The sequence below is a fragment of the Rattus norvegicus genome, chromosome 3, assembly GCF_036323735.1.
Source record: "Rattus norvegicus strain BN/NHsdMcwi chromosome 3, GRCr8, whole genome shotgun sequence".
In the NCBI taxonomy this organism is placed as follows: domain Eukaryota; kingdom Metazoa; phylum Chordata; class Mammalia; order Rodentia; family Muridae; genus Rattus; species Rattus norvegicus.
The window spans coordinates 72,971,430-72,983,798 of record NC_086021.1 but is presented as its reverse complement, the minus strand read 5'-3'; the positions used below and the strand labels follow the sequence as shown (position 1 = coordinate 72,983,798).

At 37.5% G+C, this 12,369-nt stretch overlaps 1 protein-coding gene across 8 annotated transcripts in view; it reads right to left on the bottom strand.

Moving 5' to 3' along the window:
* B3galt1 (Beta-1,3-galactosyltransferase 1) overlaps positions 1–12,369 on the bottom strand; it is a 573,038-nt gene that overhangs the window by 250,649 nt on the left and 310,020 nt on the right. For 6 of the 8 annotated variants that reach the window (XM_017591942.3, XM_017591945.3, XM_063284269.1 and 3 more), the window contains one exon: positions 5,486–5,550. The exons of the other annotated variants lie outside the window; for them this stretch is intronic. The gene's annotated coding sequence lies outside the window, so the exon portion shown is untranslated. The remainder of the gene's footprint in view (positions 1–5,485; positions 5,551–12,369) is intronic. 8 annotated transcript variants of the gene reach the window in all.

The following is a 12,369-nucleotide window of genomic DNA, read 5'->3' as shown; positions in this document are numbered from 1 at the left end:
AGAGACCCACAGCCAAATATTAGGCAGAGTACAGGGAATCCTGAGGAGGAGGAGGGATTTTAGAAGCCAGAAGTGTCAAGGATACCACAACAAAACCCACAGAATCAACAAACCTGGGCCCATAGAGGCTCACAGAGACTGAAATGACAATCAGGGATCTTGCATGGGTCCATCCTTGGCCCCCTGTTACACTTGTATGGTTTAGTGTTTTGGTGGTACGCCTAAAAAGGAAGCAGGGCTGTTTCTGATGCCTATGCCTGCTTAGGGGACTCTTGTCCTCCCACTGTGTTGACTCATCTAGCCTTAATATGAGGTAAGGTGCCTAATATTCTTGTAACAAACATGTAAAAGTTCCATGTTTGTTTGTGATCCCTGTGTGCACTTTCTGAAGGAGAGTGAGGGGGAGTGGGAATGGGGAGGCAGAAGGTGAGGGATGGATAGGGAAGCTTGGGGGTAAAGAGAAGTAGGAGGAAACTGTGGTCTGGATATCATATATGATATAATAAATACATAAACAAGTAAAAAAGACAATAATTTGAAGTCAGAGAAATAAAGGCGCATTCATCTAGTGGTATAATACTGAACAAGTAACAAAGTGGGAGTAAACTCCAACTATGCATAGTGAACCACCTCAGGTACACCATGCTAGATGAAAGAAGACTGCTTTATGCCTATATGATTCCAGCTATCTCTCCTTCTGAAAAGATGAAGATGTTATGACATGAATTAAGTATCTGCCCACTATGTTTTGGAGAAAATGAATAGTAGATAAGACCACCTCACCTACACAGGAGCAGCAAGAAAGCTTGAGTGTAGTGAAACTATGCAACTATATAGATAGGTTTACTAAAGTTTCTAGAATAGTGTATATTGAAAAGAGAAGGCCAGGGGATATAAATGGTAAAACAATGAACCAACTTGCAAAACACAGTAAATATACTTGCACTACCAAGACAGAAGTTTCACCGATCACACAGAGTAGCTAAGTCACCAGCATCTATGTGCTCTACACTCCACTGCAGTGAAATAAAAGGAACGTGAAGAGTAGATAAACACACCATCTTCCTGAAGATTTCACCTAGCTTGGATATGAGCTAAATCAGGTATAAATATGAAACTGTATATGTGTAGGGAATGCCATACATAAGAGAGTAGAAAGTAGAGCCAATATTCACTTAGGGGACTCTTTTAAGTTTGATACAGGAAACTCAAACTACCAGCTGTGAAATGCCCAAAACTGGACATGAGAACACCGTGTCCTACACTTTATTCTAGGACTGAACTTTGATTAACCAGTGATGCCCTTATTTGCTTGGCAACTAGAAATTACTCAGAAACTCACGTAACTTCCCAGAAGAGTACACGTGTCAATCCTGAATGACCTCCTTTGCACAGCAGGAACTGAATTCCAGGGAACTGTGCACAAAAGAAACTTGCCTGAACTAAAGAAATACTTCTTCCAAATAGAGACAACCCCATTATGTGTGTGTGGGGGGAATGCCTGCTGTCTTCTACTGCAAGCTGAGCTCTAGACACTGCCCTGCCTATTGCCTGCCTGCAGTATACTCACTAAAGAATCTTTCTGTTCTGGTCCACAAGGTGAATTCATTCACAGCTTGAATATCATGTCACTGTTAGTGTGCTGACTGATTTATGAGTCCACAGAAATATATTATAATTGTCTTTTCTTTTTTTGTCTTGAAGGAAGACTGTACATGTAGGGTTCTGTAATCTGTCCTGGTCCTGGAGACCTAGAACATAGTGTCTACTGTTTCCTGATTATACCCAATTATCATGTTGATGTGTAATAATATGTCACAAAACAAGGACTCCAAGAGTCTCCACAGTAACTATAAGTCAATGTACTTGCTTATGAAATAATTTTACTACTATCATCTCACGGAATATATTTTGTGAGCAGATACAAGGTTAATCATTACAGTCCATTCATTTTAACCTCCCTCGCTAACGAGCTCTTAGCAGCCATAGAAGGAAGAAAGGAGTAATCCTGGTTTTCTCAGTATGCCCCTGGCTTTTGGTCATGGATCTCAAGCACCAGGAACTGAAAAGAACTCTGTGTTCTCTTCAAACACATTTTTAATAAACATTTCCTATTTGACAACATTTGTAGTAGTCTAATGATTCTTCTCAAAAGATTTTACCCTACTTTCATATTCTTTTTGTGGAATGATAGAGAAACCCTGTTTCCTACTTAGCAGATATGTTGTGGTCCTTGCAGGATGGAGTAGGTTGGTGAACTCCTTGGGACTGCTGGATGTAAAAGTTCTTGTTGGGTGATGACAGGAGGAGCAAAGTTGGCAGGAAGTCATCAGGGGTGATCTATGGAGAGCTGAGTATAGAATGTTAATATATATATTATTATAGTATGTATATATTATTATAATATATATATTAATATATATAGCTTAATTCAAATAAAATATCTTGATATGTCTAGGACCCACTGTCACTTTAGCAAGAAAAGGAAAATGTTACAATACTTACAAAAATATTTTTTATTCTCGTCATGACCAACTTTCTGTTTCTTTCCAAATCCTATCTTCTTTTTCTTAACCCCTTTACTTTTAGTTTCACCTGAGCTGAAAATTGTTCCCTTTGAGATGAAATTGTCTTGAAGTTTTCCACAAATGTTTTCATGGTTTCAATTTTTAAATCCCCATAGTAAAACACATATGCATGTGCAAGTCTGCATACCCCTATAGTTACACACATACCCAGGAAAGATGCTTGGATGTTTTCTGTTATCCAGTGTGGTGTCTTATTTACACGATCTTCTTTTAAACAGAAAGCATATCTTACCAGAGCTATCACTAGGCTCAGTATTCCTCAGTATGCCTTTGCATATGCATAGAGATAATTCTCAAGTTGATGAGCAAGCGTTACATAACTTAAATGGAATTCGGAAAGAAGAGTCATTGTCCATGGATTACAACAAAGAAAATTAATTGCACACAAACTTCTGAGAGGCTATAGTGCAGAATACATCATGTCATGTGTTGAATTATAACAGTAATACAAAGGGTCTGTTTTGACAAGAAAAAATGGTTGTCAGTGAATTTCTTCTACAGGTAAAATACAAAATAGAGTGCAGGGTGCTCTGATTTAGTGTTTAATACTAAATACATCCTCGGGTGTTTATCTGTTTTATGTTTTCATTTTACCTTTTAAGTAGTCATGCTGTGTGAATACCTCTCTGCTTTTTCACTGCAGGAAGCACTGATTGGCTAGGGGAACTCTTTTGGCCATTGGGTAGTTACTTAAAAGCACTACACGTAAAGAAATTCTAAAGCGGTTGTAAAAAGGACTGAACTGTACAGGTCAGAGTGAGTGTAGCCAGACTACAGTGTCTCAAAGGTCAGGCATGCACTCTTACTTCTGTGGCATTTTCTGGCCTTTGGTGCTTCAAACTGGTCTACGCTTAAAAAAATCTTTGAAGTGCATGACCTGGGTTTTAAATGATTGGAATGGAGAAGCTAGATAGGCTCAGACATTTCTATTTTACCAATAAATTTAATCTGTATAGACACAAAAACATTTCTGATATTCTGTCTACTTCCATGACATGTTACTTGTAGAGAATAAAATAAGATGTCTATCTCTCATAATGTATCTCTGAAATTTATTTCGAATTATTCCCTCTGTCCTTTCTGGGGTAAAATTTGGCCCAAGGGAATAGTAAATGCCTTAAGCTGATATAAGACACTGGAGGGCTGATCAGGTGGGATCGACAAACCTTTATGTAACTTTTCAGTCATTTAAAAAATAAAACAGGTAATTATAGGTTATATACTAATAATAAACATGAAATATTTCTCAAAGCCTTCATATGATATAATGAAAATAGCACACTAAAGACAATAAAAGTGTTGCAAAAAGAATAAACAAAGAGAAAGAGAGAAATGTCTCCAAACCCATTTCAGCAGAGTCAAACATGGAATCAATCTCAATGAAATTTTTAGACAATCCTTTATAGGAGATATAAACCTGCCTTTAGGAGTGAGATGAACCTTGAGACAAATTTTAGTTTCTGATATCTGGTTGACCTTGGACAAAGCACACACACACACTAGTTTCTGTCACAGATAAAATAATCCCGACTATTTCAAGATTTTAAGGACTAAGGAGATAGCTCTACGAGTGAAGGCCTTCCTACAGAAGCATGAAAACTGAAGTCCAAATGTCCAGGACTTATGTATAAAGCAGGTCACAGTAGTTATTTCCACTGTTAGAATAGGAGAAACAGTTAATTCCACTGTTTCTACTATTGGATAGACAATGTTGAATCAGGAGCATTGCTGAAGCTTGGGCATCAGCTTGTCTGGTGTATGAAGTGAGTAACAACAAAAAGATCTTGTCCTAAAGAAGGTGGAAAGAGAAGGTTGAAGCAGAGTTGTTCTCTGTTGTATGTTCCATACATACACTGTCACATGTATATCTCTAAACTCTAAAACACTAGTAGCTTTCACACACACACACACACACACACACACACACACACACACACACAGACGCCCATATAAACAGACACACAAATACATACACAGACCGACAGACTGACACACACACACACACACACACACACACACACACACACACACATGAACTTGATGAACTTGGTGGTAGGGGTACGTTAATCCCAACTCATCTCTGATTTTTACCAATTTTGGGTCCTCAATGTCTCTGAAAGATATTGTGATCCCTGTAGGTTCTCTGATTTTCGTTGGAGAAGTTCTTTGCTTAGCCAAATGAACTTAACTTGTCTAGAAGGTCCTTAGAAGCTTAGCTCAAATGAATCTTCCTCTTGCATACTTCCTGAAAAAGTCTACTCTGTTTCACTGGTGGTCTTATAACTATCCTTATTTAAGTACTGCTGTGCATTAGACTTACTTATTTCATGATTTATCTTTGCTAAAATTTTATGAGTTAACATAGTACATCCCTCATGTCCAGTGATCTTTCTTGATAAAAAATGTTCATGGATGGAATTCATTGATTTGTAGTCAATTAATTAGTCTTTCTTTTCCTAAAATTTTCTTAACTTTACTGAATCAAAGATGCTCTCAGCTATAAGACGCAAAGTCCTTTCTGATGTGTCAATCTACTGTACGCATGTATATATCTTGCAAAGAGAAAAGGATGAAGACATATCCTGAAGGCTGACTCATAGTAGGATGCTTTAGTCAGCAAGACATGGAGGCTCAAATCAAAATGCCGTAAGTACTAGCAAGTATAAGCTGCAAATAACAATATTTCATCTGTAGGTTTGATTAAATGATTCACATTTGTCTTGGTCATTAAACACACTTTTTTATGGGGCATTGGCTTTTGTTCACATACTTGCATAGAAGGAGCTCTAAGTGGCGTCAACAACCTCCAGGCCACATGGCTCACACTAGCCAAAATTGAGAGATTTTATTTTTTTCACATGTCTATTTATCAGTAGACTGCCTTTCTTAAAACTCACCCCAGTAGACTTGTCTTCATGCTTCTTTAACTGGAGTCGCTCCACATGGCTTTTCCGAGTGAATTCTGGGTAAAAAATAAAAGATGAAACATCTTGTTTGATAAAGTGATTCAAGTTTGAAACCACCGTGGTTGTCATCAGTTGTCTTTGTCAGAAGATAGGCATTTGAGGGAGACATCTACAAAATAGGGAGATGCTGCTAAATGGAAACAGACATTTAATTTCAGTAGGTAACCACCTTCTCTGCTCAGTGTTCTCTTACAATTCTGCTTTGGCCTATACTTTTTTGTCAGTTATTTGCTCCTGTAAAATGTTTTGTCTTTACTATTAAATCTTTGTAACTAAATGTTCTTAGAGTTTATTTTAAGCTTTTTTGGGGGAAACTCATGATTACTGACCAAAACATTCATCAATGTCTACTTTATTTTTAATACATTCTTAGATCAATGGATGAAGTATTAATTGGATAGATTAAAAATAGAAAAGATGGGCTCGTCAGAGAAGTCACATTTGTGGCTAATGGTAACTGTTTTGTGTAATATACATTTTACCTAATATACTTCATATACTTCCACTCTGGAGAAGAATGAGTTTCATAGCTTGATGACCGAAAGAGATTATCTATACACGGTTGCCAGAAACAGGGCAAAACCTGGCTAGCATATTAGCTAACTGCAGTATTAGCAAAGTTAAGAAAGAACTTATGCCTAACACAAACTAGTTTAGCAGATTTAAGAGCCAAGTAAATATACATGAAAAGAATAAATGAATTAAGACTTCACTAATAAGGTAGTAGCAACCATAGTCTAAGTGAAGCGCTCAGTGTCACCATCATTCTTTATGGATTTTAAAGAAAAGGGTCATATGTATAGATGAGTTAAAGAGATAATTTGTAAGGGTATCTTATTCTCTTGTTACATAGGAATTATATACAGTGAAGTTTTGTGGGTGTTCTGGGAATGTGAAATAGCAACTGACAAGGTCAGAAAAGAAACAAAAGAAACTTTGCCAAGTCTGTATGTCTGCTTGGTCCTAAACCTTGACATTGTCTCTGTACCTGTCCACTCCCTAAGCCCCATACAGGTTTCCTTCATCTTCACATTAGCTACTGAGTCTTAGGGAGGCTTCTAGCTTTTTCTATTGTCCATAATCCATACTGTAGTTCAGGTGACATTTTAATATATGTTGGATATTCTCGATATTCTCTGTAGTTATGTCTAAGAAAAATTACCCTAATGTATGAAGAATCAGCAAATATTTTTCTTATACTGGGAGGGAAAATACAGATATGTACCTAAGATCTTTTGGACACGATGTTTTTTTTTTTTTCATTGATCAGTCAAGGCATAACCTTCTTTAGAGGTACCTTATTTAATATGTAGTTAGTTCACCAACTACTTTACGGTTTACTTCAGAGCGTGGCTAACAGGCTGTAATGCATATCTGAGCAAATCTTGGTGACACATCTTTTCTTAGTAAGGCATATCATTCCTTATTTACATTCATAAACATCAGATCATCTTCAATGGGGCCCATTTAAAATAGAACATTTAACAAATTACAAAGCATAAACTTTTGTAAAGGCGGCACTGCCTAAAGCAGGAAACACTTAAGCCCGAGAGCTGAGGAAGGAACACAGAGTGTCACCTTGCCTCATTTTAGCTGGGCACACATGCATCAAGGTGGCCAGAAATAAGGTAGAATATAATGGCCCTGGTTAAGATCAATAAAGGCTCCTCATTTTCCTCAGTAAATTGCAGAATTCCAATCCTGCCCACATCATCGAGGTTGCATAATTCCTCTCCAATCCCCCCTCCCCCTCCCCTTCTACCTCCCACCCTTTTCTCAACATTGTCTATTGTACATGGTGACTTAGCTACATGGATTATTAATCTTTCTATGGATGCGTCAGGATGTCCCCGTGTGCATACACTCACACTTATTTTTACCCTTTAGCCCCCATAATGAATATTTTAGTCTCTGCCTTCTTTGAAGTGACTAAAAATGTCATTAAAAAGTAGGCACCTTATTAATATTCTCTTTCTCTATTGTTAGAGTTTATGTCTGAACTCTGTCGCACAGACTCTTGGGTCTGAACATTGAATCGGCAGCCAGTGGCACTTTTGTGGAGGGTGTGAAGGCTGCAGGAAGTGGGGCTTCACAGGAAGAAGTGGAATACGGGACTGGGAGTCCTTTGGGGCATTCTTTTGCTCCTGCTGACATAACCACGAACCGTGATGCCAACCTCATGATGTTCTCAAACCATGATTCCAAATAAGTCCTTTCCCCCCTAGTTTCTTTTGAGTACAATTAATTTTCTACATTATCTTGATACACCTTTAATTAAAATAGGATTACATTGCTTTCTCCCCCTCAAAATGCCCCCAGATATACTCCCATGGCCCCCTCACATGTCCTCGCTGTCTCAAATTGATAGGCCATTTTTTATCTGATTACTGTGGTACACGCATGCATGTATGAATATATGCAAACAGCACATTGCATCGATGTTTTTGGTGGTGTATATTTGGCCTCAGGCTGGAAGCTCTGGATTAGACAACCAATAAGGAAGCTCATCACTAGGAGAGACAGATTTTCCTTCTTTAAGTATTTTATTATAGTGACTAGAAAAGTAACAAACCAACTCGTTCTTTCTCTCTCTCCCCTCCCTGCCCCCCACTTCCTTCCTCTCTGTTATATAATGAGAATGCTATTTATTTCCAATCCAGGAAACTGAATGTGCCAGGTCTTTGATTTCGGATATCCCAGCCTCTAAACCTTCAGTTAATGTGTGTTGTATAAGCCCAGTCAGAAAGACCAACAAGAACCTGAAGACGAATCGACCAGCTTCCCCCCCAAAGTTCCTCTTGCATTTTAGAGATATTTCCTATGAACCCAAGATAAGGCAGGGCCCCCTTGGTAACATCTCTCAGAACACTCTATTTCTATCATTAAAACCGATGAACAATCAGGCATATTAAAAAATACCTCTCATTCCTAGTGGATTTCAAGGACTATGCATACCATTTCTTTTTGAGCACCAGAATGTTTTCTTTTTTCTTTTCTTTTTTTTTTTTTTTTACCCTTCACTTTGTGAAGCTGCAGACTCTGAATTAATATTAGCCTCCTAATGGCAGGAATGAGAAAGCTCACTTAAGTCAAACCATCTGTCCCTTACACAGCCGAGGTTGATAAACGGGTGACAATCATCTTTGAAACATAGCCTGACACACACATTGTGGGGGAGCAGGCTTCTTCAACATGAGTAGCAGCTTGGAGTGGTCTTTTCTCATTCCTAGTAAAAGTCACTCCTGCTACTAGCTGACATTAAGATTTTCAGAGAGCACGTGATAGAATTTGCTTGATTACGCCACCAGATTCAGCTGTGGAAGACATATCCAGATGCCAGAGCTGACAATGATTATGACACCTAATACGATGATGTCACATTCTAACCCTCCAGGAAACAAAGATTCCCCTATATGTTGGAGGCAGCATACAAAAGCAGGCCAGAAAATATGAAAGATACCCTTTTAAAAAAGAGTAACCACAGAAACTGTTCAAACTGCAAATTACTTCTTAATTTGTTCCCCTTATCTGTCAGAATAATTTTCCCCTTTCAGTTATAATTCTAGACGGCTGGGGAGAATACAGTGCAAAGCCCATGCAGGTTTATGTCCTTATGAGTACTTTTTGGATACACAAGAGTTTTTTGAAAGCAGCTATTATGACCAGGCTCTCCACTGTGTGTTGAATGAATGGTAGACCTGGTCCCTGCCCTCATGTACTTAGCATCTAGTGTCCTGTAGTGTGAGGTGATTATACATGATTACACATAATTACTCATAATTATCTAATTGCAAATTGTGATATGCACTAGAGAGTAAGGTAAAAGTGCTAAGAAGGCATTCAGCGAGGGCAGGGCAGGGAGAAGCAAATATAGTTCTGCTTTAGAGCTATACTGTGAGCAGCACCAGAGCCGAGCTTAATTTAAAGCCTTGGGAGAGTGTTAGCTCTGAATAAGAACACTTAGAACAGAATAGAAGCAAAACAAAAATCTTCTCACATATACTCCAGAGAATGGTTGCTAGGCATCTGCAAGTTATTATAGTATTCCATATTATCTTGCTCTAAAATTCCATATATATATATATATATATATATATATACATAATATATATGTAAAGTATGAAGAAACCAACCTCTCATTTTTCAACAAAATTGCCACACATCACATTCCCATTTCTACAGAAATAATTTTGTTAAAAAATAAAAATTTCTGTGTATTCTTGAACATCTTTAGGGAGCCAGAGTTGATCATGCTGCTGGGTTATGATATTTTAAGATAGAATAGGGACTGAACATGCTGAAATATTTGCATTTTTGTTAATATTTCTGGAGTTTAAAGTACTTGTGTCATTTATTTTGGGTACATGTTCCATAAAGACCATAGCTGGAAAGGGCACACACAGGGCTTTTTAAAGTCTGAAATGGTTTCGATTAGTGTAACCTAGGGTTATTTGAGTTTCAAAATAATAATTAAAGTGCACTTTTGGGAGTAAGTAAACATCTAGGAATACCTCTTTATAAAAAGAAACAAACCAATGGGATATAAGAAAATCTGTCTACGACAGTAGGAGTCCAATCGCTACATGTGTAGGATAGAGTTAGAAAGCCATCTGTCACCACCTTACTAATAACCTAGGCAAGAGTACTGTGTGCAGACCATGAGAAGCCACGTTATAATACTGTGTCAAAGTATTTCCCACTATGATTCACAACAATAAATAGCAGTAGAAATTAAGTAACATACATTTTGAATCAAATCAATATTAATATCATTATTTAATCCGAGATGGTATCCTTTGCTATCTCATGCACTAAGGAAAGTACAATTCTGTGTTATACTTGGAGTCCACCTGAAAATATTCTGGATAAAGGGAGAAAATACCACAGCAAAGCACTCAGACAAACAAACACCCAACAACAACAATAACTACAAACACCCACAACCAATCTCAAGGAGGATCCCAAACACAACACATGATATTGAATTTATCTAGACCAGAAAATGTTATCATTTAATGAACATTACTGAAAAATTGAAAAAGTTTTGAGGACTAGATAATAAAGTGAAATCCTGTTCTTTTTTTTGTTTTTGGTGGCATTTGGATCAAATCTAGAAACTTGGATTCTGCTACTGAGCTACCTCACCAAACTAGTTTCTTTTCTGATGCTCGTTATTTTGTGATTTTTTAAGAGATTGACTCTGTTGCCTGCCCTACTCCTGCTCCCATTTGCTGCAACTGTACCCTGTGAGGCTTAATCACTGCGTAAGAGACCGTTCCTCAACCCTGTCCTAGCTCAGCCCACCTCTGATTTCCCTTGCCACATTGGCTGCCGCTTCATCTGCGGTCATTCTATCCTCACTCCACCCTATTCATGTGGATCACAGCCTCTACAGCCATCGCATATGGTCATATGAGGCTGAGGGTGGCCTGCCATGCCTCACCTTTAGACAAGTACCTCACAACCACTTCATGCTCTCACCAAACACTCTGCTCCATGATGATGCTCAAAAGTTAGATTAGGGCCTAGTTCCTATAGGAATATCTGCCTCAGCTCCTGGTGGCCTATTCTTGACTGTGGCCTCTGTAGAGTTTCTAAAGACACACAGTTCTCTACTCCATCTTTGAATGCAGATGCCCAGTTGTGTTTGTAAAGACACAAAGAATATGAAAGTCAAGTTAAAATGCCTCCCACCTCCAAAAATCACTATTGTAGTAATTTCATATAAGGAGGTCAGTTTAGACAATACACACACACACACACACACACACACACACACAGACACCTCTTCTAAAATAAAAAGTATAAACATCCTTAGATGATGTATAGCTAAATACAAAACTGGAAATGACAAAAATAAAATTCAAAACCATAAGCAAATTGTTGATTGCAACAACAAGAACAGTTCAGAATATGAAAATCAAATTCAATATACAGTTAGGAATACCAACAAAGCCCAAACGGAAATAAATCAGGAAATTAAAAGCTCACTAAGCCTAATAAAGAATTCTTTAGTCTTATAATGGGTTACCAAGATGTCAGATATCAGAGCTTAGAGTCATGGGGAAAGTAGATAAAGAAAATAACAAACAGAACAATGGGAGATGCAAGAGCTTGGCCACGTGAAAGCAACAAAACGTTGAATGATGGGCATAAAATAAGGAATATTTCAGAAAATGGTAAATCCTAAGCAAAGAAGAAAACTCCCCCAAATCTAGAGAAAGAGATATTTACATAGGAACAGAATGCCACATCACACCAAATACAGCCCGAAAAGAAATTTCTCATAACTTATAGTTGAAACAGTAAAAACATTGACAAAAGGAGCACACCAACATCTGCTAAGTCTCTTATGAAGTCATATCCATCACCATAAAGGCTGATTATTCAATGGAAATGGGAATGTCTGTTTTTCTATAACTACAATTCCAGACTATTATACCCAGCAAAACTACCTATTAAATTTGAAGGAGAAATAAAAATTTCCATGACAAAAACATATTAAAAAGCAAATGGTAACTAAGTTCGTTCCACAGAGAATACTGGAAAGGATATTTGAAACTGAAGAGAAGAATACACAAAACCAAGAGGCTACAGGGAAAACACAAACATGAGAATAGCTGATTGAACAAGATAAGGAAACCACCATTAAAAAAAAAGAAAAATAGACAGGAATAGAAGCACATACTTTTCAATAATATCTCTAAATAGTAATGATTTCAGTTCACTAGTAATAAAATATATAGCCTAGCTAACTGAATTAGCAAACAAGACCCATCTTTTTTGCTTCCTCAAACTTACTGAGATAAATGTGA